This window comes from Saimiri boliviensis, chromosome 2 (genome assembly GCF_048565385.1).
Source record: "Saimiri boliviensis isolate mSaiBol1 chromosome 2, mSaiBol1.pri, whole genome shotgun sequence".
NCBI classification, from domain to species: domain Eukaryota; kingdom Metazoa; phylum Chordata; class Mammalia; order Primates; family Cebidae; genus Saimiri; species Saimiri boliviensis.
The window spans coordinates 107,455,687-107,473,338 of record NC_133450.1 but is presented as its reverse complement, the minus strand read 5'-3'; the positions used below and the strand labels follow the sequence as shown (position 1 = coordinate 107,473,338).

The window sequence follows — 17,652 nt, the reverse complement described above, 5'->3', positions numbered from 1 at the left end:
CCTGACATCCCAGCTACTTGGGAGGCTGAGGCTGGAAGATGGCTTGAGCCCTAAAGATGGAGACTGCAGTGAGCTGTGATCATTGCATTGCACTCTAGCCTAGGTGACAGAGTAAAATGTACTGTCCCACAAAAAGAATTTAAAAAGCTAAATTCTGACTGTAAACACAAGTTGCTCTTTGTTTTTACAAAGCACTTAATTTTGAAATATGAAGCCATATGAAGCAATTCTTTTTGCATCCATCATGACCATTTTACAGATATGCCACCACATATTAGTTATTCTGATGAAGTGGTAAAAAACAAAGTTTAAGACATCCTATTACATAATCTTATTTTGTTTTGGCTTTTGTTGGGGTATTTTCTTGTTTTATAATCTTATTGTAAAGGACAAAAATCAGGAACAGATGAACTGCTAAAAAATCACAAAATGGGTCATATGTCAACACACTAAGTTCAATAGTTGATTATCTGCTATTCTTTCTGCATTGTTTTTCCATCCATAAATGAACTTTCATTTTACACTTGATTCACAACTCCTGAAGTGATTCAACCCTTAGGCATGCTGCTTTTATTAATAACACAAGTAATCTGGTTGGAGAAGAGAAGGATCTTGCTTTATTTGAAAAGGAATGAAATATATTTGCAAAACTACATGTGTTAAGTTGACATCAAAGGTTGAAAGAAATATATATGTATATATTTTTAAGTCAAATGATTCTATAGTCATTAGTTGTTATTTGTTCAGTAAAGAATATCAAATAACATTGTAATTATACAGTTGAATTTTTCTAAAATTTTTATTTTTTCAGGACTTTGATATCAACATATTTGTAGGATTGCAATTTTTTCATACATTTTCCCTATTTTTGTTTTCTCCTTGGGGTAAGTCTCATTTCATTGTCTTAGGTGTTTGAAATGCTGATCTGAAACTCCAGCATAATGAAAAGAAGGAAATCATACAGGGAAAAGTTGATAGCTGCTGGCATTGGGCAGTGTTCCATTATAACAAGCCTACAAATCTTTAATGCTAAATTTATGAATGTGTTCTTATAGAGGCATGCAATTGTTAAAAACTATCCACATACGAGCAACTTGTAAAGGAAAGACTAAAGATTAAGGGTCAGAAAACCTAAACTTTATTTCAAATTTTGTATCCTTAGTCATTTGACCTCTCTGGATACTACTAGTATCCTTGTATGTAAAATTAAAGGGCAGCAAAAAGTCATCTCTAAACAACAAATATATTTAACTTCAAAAATGCTACCTGAAAACATGCTAATATCAGAGACAAAACACAAGCAGTGATTTTTCAAAAGAAATACGGACTTTTCACAATTTAGATCACATCAGAAATAAGGGAATTACAACAGGTGTTGGTTCTGAGGGCCTTGCCTGAGGGTTTCAGATAAACTTACCTAATGACAAACAAGATATCATCTATTTGAAAAACAGATTTGAAAACATGCTGAGTCTGATAACCAAACATTCAAAGTAAAACAGATTATAAATAAAAAAGACTTCAAATAAATCATAAATAAATTAATTCTGGATATGTTAGACAGCTTCCAAGATTTTCACCAATGATAAATCATTTCATTCCAGTGATTTTCACCTCATGGTACTCACCCCTTTATGTACTCCTCTCCCACATTAAATAGGGTCCACTTGTGTAGCCAACAGTACCTTGCAGAAGTAATGATGGGTAACTTTGAGGCTAGGTTATGAAAGACATGACAGTCCCGCCTTGTTTTCTCTTGGATCGCTCATCCTAAAGGAAGCCAGAAGCAAAGTCATGAGGACAGTCAGGCAGCCCTCTGGAGAAATTTATGTGGAAAACAACTCTGGCATCTCAATAGGAACTCCTTGGAAGCAGATCTTCCAGTCCTGGTTAAACCTTCAGATGACTGAAACCTTAGTAACCATCTCCACTTTAATTTCATGAGAGATCTTGGGACAGAACTGCCCATCCAAACTGTTTACAAATTTATACCTATAGAAACTGTACCTCTTGGACTTTCCTGCATCCAGGACTGTGAGAAATAAATTTGCTTTGTTTATAAGCCACCTAGTTTATATTCTGTTATAGCACTTGAACAGACCAATAAAGCAGTAATAAATAGTCAATGTTTTAGTTATAGGAGTTACTGAGATTGAATTTCTTCACAGAAGTTAAAAAGCATAGAAAGACTCTAGTAAAAAATGCAATTACTGTGCCTTCTTGATTATATCTGCAGGGTGAAAAAACTGAGACAATTATCAGGGTAATGTAAGTTTGAATTATTTGATTTTTTTTCATAATAAAAATTTTTGGACATAAATATTTATCATTTTATTTTAATTTTTCACACATTTCACACTTCCCACCAACAATTGAGTAATTACTCTATTTTCTATAAATGCTACCTGATAGTAATAATCAATATCACTATCTTAGTCTTAATACTTCAGCAAACACAATTCTTTACCAGAATTTATTCACCAGAGATTAAATGAAACATGCTCTCTCTGGTTAATTATCGTAACTTGAGAAACATGTATGCTGTACTTTTTTCCCAAGATATATAGGTATAAATATTTTTTATTTAGTGAATTTATTTATTTGATGATATATATTTTATTAAATATGTAAATATATAAAATATGTTTTAATTATATATATTCATATATATTAATTAAATAAATGATTAAATACATGTATTAATAAAAGCATCACTTTGCTATTATTGAAGAAAAATTATTTCAAAACAAAACTGTAGAGTATTTTCTTTAGATATTTCTTACCCTGGAGAGAGAGACAAAGAAAGAGAGAGAGAGAGAGAGAGAGAGAGAGAGAGAGAGAAACAGAGAAGGAGAAACAAGAAAAATACACAGAGAGACAGAGAGAAATGAAATACTTTTAGAAATAATTAATTTTTATATGTAGAGATATTTTATTTGCAGAGAAATTATTAGCTGCTTAACTTTAATTTGCCTCTACTACAAATGAGAAAAAGAATAATATTCTGGTTTTCTAACACTTGCATATAAATTATAGTTGTAAATGAAATTGCTCTATAGATAAAGATGGCCAGATGAGCAAGAAAACTGGTAGTGATTTGGGATAATATAAGAAAATATTCAGTTATATTTATACCTTAGCTACTTACTTTAGTTCAAGGAAAGTCTAAAGTATACAGATTATAGGAAAGTTGCTATAGTTTCTTCTAGTCGATTCTTTCTTTTAAACTGACATCCTTTGGTATCCAGATTCTTTACTCTTTCCTTATTCGTAATTTACAACTGAATAATATTTTGGTGATTTTCATAATGTTTTAGATTAAATGTTTAATCTAATTTTTAGACTCATTTTTCCTAAAGATCTTTATAACTTTAATATCACAAGGATCTATGCAAACACAATTATGACAATTTCAGATAGCAGTGCTAAGGTATGGGACCAGCTCTGGAAAGTAAACATCTATCACCTTAATGTTGGTAAGACAATCAAATAAAAAAATTAAAAAAAAAAACCCTTGGAAATAAAATACATTAATATCTCATTTCCTGGTAAAATCAAATGATGTTTTCTTTTATATTCTTGGAGAATTCCAGAAAAGTTGTCTAAGTAGCTTTTCTTTTTATTTTATTTTATTTTATTTTATTTTATTTTATTTTATTGCATTTTAGGTTTCGGGGTACATGTGATGAACATGCAAGATTGTTGCATAGGTACACACATGGCAGTGTGGTTTGCTGCCTTCCGTCCCCTCACCTGTATCTGTCATTTCTCCCCATGCTATCTCTTCCCACTTCCCCACCCCCTGCTCCTCCCCCATTTCCCCCCAACGGACCCCAGTGTGTAGTGCTCCCCTCCCTGTGTCCTTATGTTCTCATTGTTCAGCACCCGCCTATGAGTGAGAATATACGGTGTTTGATTTTCTGCTCTTGTGTCAGTTTGCTGAGAATGATGGTTTCCAGGTTCATCCATGTCCCTACAAAGGACGTGAACTCATCCTTTTTGATGGCTGCGTAATATTCCATGGTGTATATGTACCACATTTTCCCTATCCAGTCTATCATCGTTGGGCATTTGGGTTGGTTCCAGGTCTTTGCTATTGTAAACAGTGCTGCAATGAACATTCGTGTGCACGTGTCCTTGTAGTAGAATGATTTATAATCCTTTGGATATATACCCAGTAATGGGATTGCTGGGTCAAATGGGATTTCTATTTTTAGGTCCTTGAGGAATCGCCACACTGTCTTCCACAATGGTTGAATTAATTTACATTCCCACCAACAGTGTAGAAGTGTTCCTATTTCTCCACATCCTCTCCAGCATCTGTTGTTTCCCGATTTTTTAATGATCGCCATTCTAACTGGTGTGAGATGGTATCTCAATGTGGTTTTGATTTGCATTTCTCTGATGACCAGTGATGATGAGCATTTTTTCATATGTTTGTTGGCCTCCTGTATGTCTTCTTTTGTAAAGTACCTGTTCATGTCCTTTGCCCATTTTTGAATGGGCTTGTTTGTTTTTTTCTTGTAGATCTGCTTTAGTTCTTTGTAAATTCTGGATATCAGCCCCCTGTCAGATGGGTAGGCTGCAAAAATTTTTTCCCATTCTGTTGGTTGCCGATTCACTCTACTGACTGTTTCTTTTGCCGTGCAGAAGCTGTGGAGTTTGATTAGGTCCCATTTGTCTATTTTGGCTTTTGTTGCCATTGCTTTTGGCGTTTTGGTCATGAAGTCCTTGCCTACACCTATGTCCTGAATGGTTTTGCCTAGATTTTCCTCTAAGGTTTTTATGGTGTTAGGTCTGATGTTTAAGTCTTTAATCCATCTGGAGTTAATTTTGGTGTAAGGTGTCAGGAAGGGGTCCTGTTTCTGCTTTCTGCACATGGCTAGCCAGTTTTCCCAACACCATTTATTAAACAGGGAGTCCTTTCCCCATTGCTTGTTTTTGTCAGGTTTGTCGAAGATCAGATGGTTGTGGGTATGTTGTTTTTCCTGTGAGGCCTCTGTTCTGTTCCATTGGTCTATATCTCTGTTTCGGTACCAGTACCATGCTGTTTTGATTACTGTAGCCTTGTAGTATAGTTTGAAGTCCGGTAGTGTGATGCCTCCTGCTTTGTTCTTTTTGCTTAGAGTTGACTTGGCTATGCGGGCTCTCTTTTGGTTCCATATGAAGTTTAAGGTGTTTTTTTCCAGTTCTGTGAAGAAGGTCATTGGTAGCTTGATGGGAATAGCGTTGAATCTGTAAATTACTTTGGGCAGTATGGCCATTTTCACGATGTTGACTCTTCCTAACCATGAACATGGAATGTTTCTCCATCTGTTTGTATCCTCTCTTATTTCATTGAGCAATGGCTTGTAGTTCTCCTTGAAGAGGTCCTTTACGTTCCTTGTTAGTTGTATTCCTAGGTACTTTATTCTCTTTGTAGCAATTGTGAATGGCAGTTCGTTCTTGATTTGGCTCTCTTGAAGTCTATTACTGGTGTACAGGAATGCTTGTGATTTTTGCACGTTGATTTTGTATCCTGAGACTTTGCTGAAGTTGTTTATCAGTTTCAGGAGATTTTGGGCTGAGATGATGGGGTCTTCCAGATATACAATCATGTCATCTGCAAATAGAGACAGTTTGATTTCCTCCTTTCCAATTTGAATACCCTTTATTTCTTTTTCTTGCCTGATTGCTCTGGCTAGAACTTCCAGTACTATATTGAATAGGAGTGGTGAGAGAGGGCATCCTTGTCTAGTGCCAGATTTCAAAGGGAATGCTTCCAGTTTTTGCCCATTCAGTATGATATTGGCTGTTGGTTTGTCGTAAATAGCTTTTATTGTTTTGAGATACGTTCCATCAATACCTAGTTTATTGAGGGTTTTTAGCATAAAGGGTTGTTGAATTTTGTCAAAAGCCTTCTCTGCATCAATCGAGATAATCATGTGGTTTTTGTCATTGGTTCTGTTTATGTGGTGAATTACGTTTATGGACTTGCGTATGTTGAACCAGCCTTGCATCCCCAGGATGAATCCTACTTGATCATGGTGGATGAGCTTTTTGATATGCTGTTGCAATCGGTTTGCCAGTATTTTATTGAAGATTTTTGCATCTATGTTCATCATGGATATTGGCCTGAAATTTTCTTTTCTTGTTGAGTCTCTGCCGGGTTTTGGTATCAGGATGATGTTTGTCTCGTAAAATGATTTGGGAAGGATTCCCTCTTTTTGGATTGTCTGGAATAGTTTCAGAAGGAATGGTATCAGCTCCTCTTTGTATGTCTGGTAGAATTCCGCTGTGAACCCATCTGGACCTGGGCTTTTTTTGGGTGGTAGGCTCTTTATTGCTGCCTCGACTTCAGACCATGTTATTGGTCTATTCAGGGTTTCGGCTTCTTCCAGGTTTAGGCTTGGGAGGGTGCAGGTGTCCAGGAATTTATCCATTTCTTCCAGGTTTACTAATTTATGTGCATAGAGTTGTTTGTAATAATCTCTGATGATGGTTTGGATTTCTGTGGAATCTGTAGTGATATCCCCTTTATCGTTTTTTATTGCATCAATTTGGTTATTCTCTCTTTTCTTTTTTATTAATCTGGCTAGTGGTAAAATTGGAGTCTAAATTACATGCTATGTTAAAACAATTCTAAGTACATGTAGTAAATCTAAAAATAATATAATATTCAGTTAATGACAATATAATTGATTCTTGTAGTTTATTTATTTTATTTATTTAGTGGTGGATTATATTCTTGAATAGTCATCTTGTTTTATGTTGAAGTTTAATAACTATCAAGTTTTCCATTCTTTATACTATAAAACTCAGAATGCTGGGAATTTCTTTAGTTTTTTCATTACTTGGTGGTTACCTCTCTTCTCCATCATTCTTTATCGTGAAATGGGCCTATTTTCATGGCTCTCATTTTTCTTCTTTCTGAATGTGGTATAACATTTCTACTATTAGTCCCTACAGTCTATAAATGTTACCAGTGAGAACAAGATAAGTCCTGAAAGCAAAGTATCCTTTGTGTCTAAAAGATCTTATAAGCACATTAGCTTATTGCAGTGGACTTAACGGTTTCCTTGTTTCAGCCTAGAAATAAGCCTATACGCCCAGAAAGTTATGACTATTTAAATAATTAGAATTATGGAAGCAAGGAACAGAAAATTTGAAATAGCTCAATCCATTCAGTAATGCACGTTGAGAATCGTTTACGTGCCAAATTGTGCTCTGGCCCCTTGAAATACATCAGGAACCAAAATAGGAGAAGCACCTGCATTAATGGAGCTCCACATTGTAAGAGATAATAGGAAATAAACAATTTATTTGGAGAAATATGGATAATATGAAGAGGATAAATCATTTGGAAAGTGTGCATGTTCTGTATTGTGGTCGGGGAGATCCAAATAAGATGAAATTTGAATAGAGTCTTGAAATAAATAATACAGTGGAATGTATATTGCATGAGGGAAAATGGTTGAAGTAAGAGAATAATAACGGCAAAAGTCATAAAACGGGAGCATGCTTGGCTTTTTCTAGAAATAGCAAGGCAGTCAGAGCATCTGGAGCAGAGTGAGCAAAAAAAGTAGGGTGGCAGACACAGTGAGGGTGGAATGGAGGAGCCAGACTAAGTCACAGCAAGCCTTAGTCTTGTATTTGGGCTGGAGAGAAAGCCAGGGGAAGCCTGAGAAGAGGAATGGCATCCTTGGCATTGTATTAAATGATTCCTCTGAATATTACATTGATAATAGATTTTAAGAAGCAAAACTAGAAGTAGAGAAACCTGTTAGAAGGCAAGTACAATAAATCAGATAAGAAGAGATGGTGGTGCCACTGTACATGTTTTCAGAGAAAGAAGAAAAAATTGTTACATTGAGTATTTTTAAAATACACAATTATATTTTCTGAGCATCTAGAAGGAAAATGATGGAGAAGACTACAAAAATTTATTTTTCTAAAAAGAATAGGATTTAGGTTTTGAACATGTCAAGTTTAAAATGCACACTCATTAGAAGAGTAAGCAATTAAGTGCATGCATTTTGAACTTTGGAGAGAGGTTCTAGGAAGAAATGTAAAATGTTAAGATTAGAAAAACTAGCATGTTAGTAAGCCTGAGGGTACTATCCAACAAAGAGGTAAGAATTCATGATGTAGATGGCAAAAAATTACTAAGGCTATGCCTTTGAGTAGAAAAGAAGGAATGGTATCCAGTAAGCAAGAGGAAAAGTTGGCTTAAGGTCTAAGATTTTAGATCCTTAGTAACAGGACAAATAAAAACAGACCATATGGGCACAAAAGCCAGAAGCAAGTGACGGGATATACATAGTGGGAGGAATTCACTCAAATTTCCTTTGATTGCATCTAATATTTGCAGTGGTACAAGAAGTAGGGTACCTCCTTTCATTCATGACGAGGAAAGGATTATTTCAGGCTTGAAGATAGAGAAAAAGAGTTGATGAATTCAGGAGAAAGAAATTGGGAAATTTTAGGTTTTTAAAAATGCACTTAGAGATAACTTGAAGTTAATAGTACAGAATTCTTAGATTAGGAGAGGAAAGATGCTTCTCTGTTTTTACTCTTCTAGTAGAGTAAAAATATACGACATGTCAGATGAAGTATGCCACTGCAATTTTGATGATTGAATAGATCGAGTAGTTTCAAGGATAACATTGTCACGTGTACATTCCACACAGACTATGATACAACAAAAATGTCTTATCCCAAAAGATCACTAGGACCTTTGTAAGTTTTGAGACCTTGATAAACAAAATCTAGGACACAAAAACAAAAGGCTTCTCCTAAGAGAGAAGGATGGTTTTGAAATTCTAAGAAACTAAAGGTATATTCTCTCTTTGGAAATAAGGATAAAAAAAATGTGTGGTTCAAAATGTTTTGGTAGCCTACAAAAACTCTTGGTATTATAATGTATGTTATATCTTTTATAAATCAACAATTTTTATGAGAAGATTTAGGCTATAGTTCCTTTAAATATAATTTAACCAATTTCATAGGAACTTTTCCAGTATGGCCCAAAGGCAGAAGACATTTTCTAGCTTAAATTTGGCTCTTGTATACACCAAATTTTATTGACTTCCTAAAGCCTCACATCCTTTAAAGGAATGAAAGTTACTTGGTAGTTAATACAATGATACACAAAGTATTATAGCAAATATTTTATTTTGTTTCAACTTTACATATCTACTGTATAAAGTGAAATAGAGTCACATTAGGTGAGCAGTTCCACTGAACTGCAAACTTGCAGTAAAATTCATACTGATAAATCAATGTTTATTTATCAAAATATTGTAATAGAAATCTTAGTAAGGAATGTAAAATTGATAGTCATATGATGTTTTAAGGCTATCAGATTTTCATCTTCTTTGTCATCCATCATTGAATTTCAAGATAGTTTTAATAGGTAAGATGTTGAATAATTTCTTTTGTCTGGAATCTAAATTTTTCCCAAGTGTATGTAAAAATAATCAGGTGGTCTCAACCTGATATTTAATTTTACATTTCTGTGATATTCCTGGTAGTAAGATAAATATATTTTTATTTAAATTCATTTCTGTGCTTAAACATACTCTTTGGACTAATGAATGTAACTATAATAATATGTCTGACATATTATTGAAATTGGTATTCATTAGTTTCAAAACTATGATTTATTTGCATCATATCATCACAGTTTCTTTCCATTGAAAATCATGTAGGTGACTGATGAAGTTTACCAGTTAAATTTATTATGATAAGGTAATGAAAAACTAACTGTTTGAAAGGTAAATTGATCTTTCATGTTGACCTGTTAACAGACTATTACCTACCTTGGTCAAATAGTTTCCGAGTAGCTCACTCTCTAACTATTGCTAAACTTCACAAATTAGCACACTCCAAAATCAACTTACTGGTGTTTCTTTCAACAGTGCATTCTTGATTGTAATTTTCTGAATTTTCTCCTCTTGATTTTTACATAGGTAAACTTTGAAGTTTTTTTATTCACATTATAATTTTATTATGAAGGACAATAAATTGAAATTTAGAAATGTAAACATTATATTATACTTTTTATTAACTTATCTGTAATATTCAGATTGTAAACATTATATAATGCTTACTTTCAGCATTCTTTCTGAATTGTTTGAAATTACTTATTTTACATGCTTTGTAGTATAACTGTCATTACAAAAAAATTTGCCAAAGTAATAATGAATCTTACAACCAATATTATAACACAATATTATGTATAACAGCAGGTTATATATCTATATATAAATAGATATATAGATGTGTGTGTGTGTGTGTGCACGTGCGAAATACGTATTAGAATCATATATAGAGATATGTGGGTATGTGTATGTGTGAATAAAGCTCTGTTCAAAAATAAATACTCGAATTCTGGAAAAAAAAGAAAACAATTTAGAGTAAATAGAATTTGACGGAGCTCTGTTGCTGTCTCAATCATATTCAGTTTGGAAAACAGTATAGCCTGATATGACACTATGGACTTTGAAATCATAAGCATGACTGTGAAATGTGCTACATGTGTGACCTCAGACATGTTAACATCTCTGAACTCAGATTCCTCAAGTACAATGCAAGGTTTTAAATATAACAAACAATACAGTTACCATGATCCACTATTACAAGACAGTTGATTTTCTCACATGACTCCTCTAAACCTACGGCAGTGAATCCAGGTTATCTGGGTCCCGGAAGCTTACGTATCGCTCCTCAGATAAGTTTGCTTTATCATACTTATCATACAGGAAGATACAACAATAAGGAGAGACAGGGTTCCTCTAGGGAATGCATAAATACACCACATATCAAACAGGGCGCCTTAGCTCCAGCATGCCTCTATTTGGACAAAACACAGACTGGGAATCTAAAAGCCCTCTTCCCTTGACGATCTTATGAAGCCTATTGTTTCTTTTAAAAGGAATAAGTTCAAGAGATCTATTGTATGACAGTGAATATAGTTAGTAAAAATATATTCTTGAAAAATGGTGAGGGTAGATTTTAAGAGGTCTTAGCACACACACAAAATTTTTATGAAATTCTACAATGTTATTGTAGAATTTGTTGTGAGAGCCGTTATATGAGATGTGGTGATGCTGAAAGGAACCACTCTGAATGCTAGTTACCTAACACACTGGCTGGCACATAAAAGTGTTTCATACATGCTAGTTTTCTCACTGTCATTTCCTTCTCTGTCCTTTGAGTAAATGCAGATAACTTATGGGAGATAATCTAAAGCTAAGTTTGTTTTCATTCTTGTTTCTTTGAAGAAAATAGATAAAACAATTTTCTGCTAATTTGAGATGAGCAAGCCTCTGCTTTCTTCCAAAAATAGACAGATTATCTACGGCTAATAAAAGGAAAATAGGTTATTATTATTTTTACATAAGGAACATAAAGTGTACATTAAGAACCTGACAGTGGAACTGTTCCATGTAATTTGGCCATGGTCAGGACTACATACGTTGGCTCTGTTCCTAGAAGATAGTCAAAGTCTTAGTGGGCGTATAGCATTATTTTTGGCAGCCATTGAAAAAAAATTTACATTTCTCACATTGAAATTGAAACATTAATTGGGAAAACGTTTTCATTTGTTTCATTTTGTTTTTAGTTCTTTTCATCTAAACTTTCATTTTAGGTTCAGGGGTACATGTGCAGGTTTGTTGTATACCTAAACTTGTGCTAAAATCATACTAAAAATGAGCATCCAGGTACCTATTATCAAGCTTTACTTAATTATACAAATTGATTTGTATTCCAAGTACAAAGCATCCCTTTTCCAGTTTGCAAAAATCCTCTATTTTTTCATTAACTTTCCTCTTGCATGCCCTTGCCATTTTGCTATATGTCCAATGGTTACTTACCTCATACACTTCCCCCAACTATTTTTTCCTAATACAGAGGCCTGATTTTATTTGAGGTGGCAATATAGCCGGCTAAAATACCACATTTTCTAGCTTTTCTAGCTTCATCTGAAGACAGTGGCAGTTTCTCTCTCTCTCTCTCTCTCTCTCTCTCTCTGTGTGTGTGTGTGTGTGTGTGTGTGTGTGTGTGTGTGTGTGTGTGTGTTTGGAGACAGAGTCTCTCTCTGTTCCCCAGGCTGGAGTGTAGTGGCACAATTCTGGCTCGCTGCAACCTCCACCTCCCGGGTTCAAGGGATTCTCCTGCCTCAGCCTCCCGAGTAGGTGGAATTACAGGCGCCGACCAACATACGAAGATAATTTTGTATTTTCAGTAGGGATGGAATTTCACCATGTTGGTCAGGTTGATCTCCAACTCCTGACTTCAGGTGATCCTCCCACCTCGGCCTTCCAAAGTGTTGGGATTACAGGCATGAGCCCCTGCGCCTGGCTGACAATGGCGGTTTCTGAGATGAAAGATCTAAGAAAACTCCACTGGGTAGGATTCTTAGAAGAATCCCTTTCCTATTTTTTTAACTTATTATTATTATTATTATTACTGTCTGAAATGTGTTCCTGATGTCTGATCTTCAATATTCATTCTCTGAACTTGAATATAAGTGACAATGCTAAGTATAAACCAGCATAAAAAAAAATTTTAGTGAAATCTCTCTGCTATGCCAGGATTAAGAATCTCCAGGCTATAATTAAAAAGTAAGATTCTAGGTTATTTGAGTTAATAGAAGATTTCTATTAGTTTAATGCAAATCTTAGCTGATGTTCCTCATTATATTTATCTACACATAGACACAGAGAATGGAATAACAGAAAATGGAGACTTCAAAAGGGTAATAAAGTGAGAAGTTATGAATAATTAAAAATTACTTGATGAATACAATGTACATTATTTGGGTGATTCATACCCTGAAAGGCCTGACTTGACCACTACATGTAATCTTCTTTAAGAAAATTGCATTTGTACACTGTAAATTTATGCAAATTAATTTTTATGTGTTTTCATGCATATGTAAATGAAATCATAAGGTAAAGAGACTTTTGTGGTTCATTTAATCACTGCATATTGATATTTTGAGATGGATGTAGAAATTAGTACTAATTTCCACTGCTATGTGAAATTATCTTTTGTTTTTGAACACTTTACCCATTTTATTGTTGATGGAAATTTGGGTTATGTCAAGATTTTTTATTGTTATAATGTTGCTAGGAATAATCATGTATATATCTTCTAGATCACATAAGATTTTTTGTATTGATATACTATGACTGTAATTCCTAGATCACCTGATGTATGCATTTGCAAATACCTTTAGTAAGAAAAGATTGTATTTCTACATATGCTTACCAATTGAAAGTGTGTCTACTTGTGAAAGAAAATCATATTTCACTAACATTTTAAGTTACCTTTTTTTCATTTTTCCAGCTGAGTGGGTATGAAAATTTATCTCCTGTTATTTTGCTTGTCTCAATTTCTAGTCAAATTAATTTTATCATATATTTTGTAACATTGTGTTTCTTGTATCAAATAACAGATGATGTTGTTTGTCCATTATCCTGTTGAATCTGTTATTCTTGTAACTTTAAAATAATTACATTATATTAAAAATACACATCTTAGGAGATTTTGGAATTTTAAATATATCTTTGTGATATCCATATTTACTATTTTCAATATTAATGTAGTTGAACAAATCAATCTTTTACTCTATGGTTTTGGGTTTTATTTTATGTCTTGTTTAGAAATTACTTTCCAATCACAATTAGGTGGTTTAAGTGTTTAATCAATGTGGAATTAAATTTATGTAAGATGTCAGGAAAGAATCAACTTTCTTTTGTAAACATGTAAGTGTGATAGCCTAACTTGTGCTAGCCTAACTGACTCCATCTTAGCTTTGAGCCTGAGGTGCTCCATCTTAGCCTCTCCCTCCCTGCCTTGGCCCCCTCAGATGCATTACTGGGTCAAGCTGTACTCAAAGCTTTGAACTATTGAGTTTGGTTAACAGTGTTCTCAGTAAACAAGCCCACTGGCTGTTGTGAAAAAAACAAAACAAAACAAAACAAACCCTTTTTTGTGATAGTATGGAAATATCCTGGCCTGCAGCAACTTCCTCTAACCTGCTTATTCTGCTTCTGTAAAATTCTGCTTCAGCTAGGCTCCCCCTCCCCTACCTAAATAAAGGTATAAAAAAGAATCAAGTCCCTTCTCTGGGGCCGACAGATTTTGAGCTCAAGTTGACTCTAGGCTGCCAGCAAATAAAGGACTCAATTTGGAACTCAGAGTATGGAGCTTTCCTTCTAACTCGCTCAGTTACAACATAACTAATCAATTTTCCCAGCACCATATCTTTGTAATCTTCAGTTCTCCTCACGTCTGAAATGCTACTTGTTTCGTTAATAAACTTTAAAATAAGCTGCATTTAATTTCCAGTGTTAGGTGCTTTCCTTTTTGTGTAAATACTTAGTAGGTGAACCTTAAATCTATCCTCAATGCTGAGATTAACCTACGATTTTTTTTTTTTTTTAAATCTACTCTGTCATTTTGTTAAAGGTTTTACTATCCTGACAAAATGAGTTGTGACACTCCTTTTTTTCTTAGTTCTAATGGAAAAAATTGAAAATATTGTTCTTGATTGAAAATACCTGTTCTTTGAGTATTTGCTAAATATCTTATTAAAAATTCTGCATCTTTTTTCCCCTTCTTTTTTATTGTACTATAGGTTCTGGGGTACATGTATAGATCATGCAGGGTTGTTGCCTAGGTACATACATAACAAGCTGGTTTGCTGCCTCCATTCCCCCTTCATCTACATCTGGCATTTCTCCCAGCGTTATCCCTCCCCACCCTTCCCACCTCCTGCTATCCCTCCCTTAGCCACCCCCGCAACTGACCCCAGTGTGTGATGCTCCTCTCCCTGTGTCCATGTGTTCTTATTGTTCAACACCTGCCTATGAGTGAGAACATTCAGTATTTGGTTTTCTGTTCTTGTGTCAGTTTGCTGAGAATGATGGTTTCCAGATTCATCCAAGTCCCTACAAAGGACACAAACTCATTGTTTTTTATGGCTGAATAGTATTCCATGGTGTATATGTGCCACATTTCCTTTGTCCAGTCTATCATTGATGGGCATTTGTATTTACATTTCTGAAATTCATTAGAATGACCCCATGAAGATCATCCCTAAACAAAATTTGGATGTAAATACCATTTATTATTATGCCCATTTCTCTTCTCAATTAGTTTAATCTTCATCTTTGTTATTAATCCCTACTCTTAAACATGTGGCTCCAATCAGTTTCTTTCTGCTGTTTCTTCACCTGTCATGGAGCTGCTCACTGTGGTATTGAATCTGAGTCTGCCTTTCTTTACAAGTGCTTCAGCTATTTTTACATGCCTTTCTTACATGATTCTGATATAGTCTACCTTTATTGTAAGTGACTTACTCTATATAAGTTCTGTAAAAGTAACTATCTATTATTGTTTTGTGGGCATCTATTTTGGTAGATGTGAAAGATAAAAGACACATCATGATGAAAGGAAGAGTAAGTTTATCCATTATATTGTAAAGATACTATTTCCTTTTATAAATAATATAATACATGCATTAATAATTTAATTGATAAGTGGCTGAAAATAGCTTACAGTGTTATCATTTCCAGAAACCATACATAAATTTTAACTGTCAACATTAAGGCATTAGGCCTAGAATTTAGGTATTAAATCAGTAAGAACATATTTGAGGACTCAAAAGTCCTACCAGTCCTCAAATGGCAACATGTAGCTAGTTGTCTGATACACGCATCAGGTATTTCCTACGTAGTCAGCAACTTTACTAGTAAAAGAAACTTTTGTTTCTAATTTAAAACTATTTTAAAGGTGTATAGCACATAAAGTAATAAAGTGATTTGTTTTGTGGTTTAGGATTTTAGATGCCATTTTTACCCATGATAACTATTTTGATTAAAAAAAGAATTGTGAATGTCATTTTGGAAAGCCTGTTGTTCCCATTTTGTTGTAAAGATAAAACAACCTATGTGTAAAACATAGGCATAGATTTTTATCTACTGCACAAAATAGAATTCTCTTACAGAAATTTTGTTTTAGTTGCCATTTTATTCACAATTGTGTTCCCTACTTGATGGCGAAAAACACTGAATTAACCAGGGAGAAAGAATATTGTAGTGAGTATGGAGTTACACCATCTGGATCTGCACTTATGTGTCAACAAGTTACCACATCCGATTCTGCCTCTATTTATTGATCTGAAAATGTGTAATTATTTACAGTGATACTTTATGAATATTAACGTTGAAAACACTTAAAAAACTGTGCATATGATATTTAAGCATTTTTATGTTAATTATGTGATTTTTACTACCATAGGCTATTAATAATTTTATTGATACCAGAAAAATTATGTGTATGGCTGTATCTATTTAGGGGACTTTAAGATGATTATATACATACTGGAATTATAAAAGAATGAAATGTTCAAAGCTAGTTTCATGTTTGCATGTATGTCCCCTCTGGTTTTCCTAGTAATTAAGAGCTTATGTTTTCAAATCAGAGTACCCTTACTTGAGTCTCAACCATGTCATTTACTAAAAATATAGTCTAATGTTAATGTAGAAGTTCCTCACATGTTAAATGATGTTAATAGCACCAACCTCACTGGATTGCTGATGGGATTAAATAAGTTAGTGCATATAAAGTATAGTGGACACTATCTGGCACACAGCTAATGTTCAAGACTCCAAAATAATTTTTGAATGTGTATGTGTATTTATAAAATATTTGAGGATATTTTAATATCATTTTAGAGGCTCTAAAGAAGAATTATAAACTTATTAGCCAGAAATATGGTAATGTGCAGGCATTTCCAATATAATATTTTATTAGAAGTTGAAACTAATAATACGTTAGAATTCTGCAAACAGGGTAACAGAAAATCTGCCTTATCAATCTCAATGGCTTAACATAATAAATTTTACTACTAATCACCACATAGTCTAATGAGATTGGAAGTTATGGTAGAGGGTTTTCATGAAATCACCAAGGGTTACAGTTTCTTTCAACCTGGAATTACCACCATTTTTTACTTTCTCCTCCAAGATTATACCAGAAGGGAAAGGCATAGGGCAGGATTCTGTATGGAATATACTTATAAACGAGACATGGATCTGGGTTATATTACTTTTTTATCTAGCAATTTGTTAGTCAGAACCAGACACAGCTGGAATTAGGAAATATGTTCTTTCTATTTACTCAGGAGGAAAATGAAGTAAGTTCTATATGTTCATCATATTTCACCCTATTATAAATATTAAAATTGTATTGCAAATGTCATATAATTTTCCTGCAAGTCATACTTACCATCTAATGTTGCTGAAGCATGTGAGAGCAGCTCTATAAAAACAATACAAAACCTGGAAAAATAAAATGTGATCATGAATATGTTGATGCAAATGATGAATCATTAAATTATTTTAACAGTATGGTGTTTCTTATGTTGATAGTAACATAAACCAGTAATAACTATTTCTGAAACTTAGCTCCTGAAAATAACATTATATATCATAATTCTGTAAAAAATGCTAACAGAAAATGTGTTAGCAGCCATTATTCATTCTATATATTTTTAAGAGTTCTGGCAAGGGATCACTCCATAAAGTAGTTATTTCAGCAAATGTATTCACAGATACAATATTTTTTCTTTTAAGTATGTCATATTCAAAATACAAT

The 17,652-nt window shown here is 33.8% G+C and overlaps 1 long non-coding RNA gene across 1 annotated transcript in view; it reads right to left on the bottom strand.

Moving 5' to 3' along the window:
• Window positions 1-1,634: 1,634 nt before the first annotated feature.
• LOC141582731 (uncharacterized) overlaps window positions 1,635-17,652 on the bottom strand; it is a 31,559-nt gene continuing 15,541 nt past the window's right edge. The window contains exons 3-4 of the long non-coding RNA XR_012515607.1: window positions 17,284-17,336; window positions 1,635-1,770 (exon numbers count right to left, since the gene is read on the bottom strand). This is a non-coding gene — a long non-coding RNA (uncharacterized LOC141582731). The remainder of the gene's footprint in view (window positions 1,771-17,283; window positions 17,337-17,652) is intronic.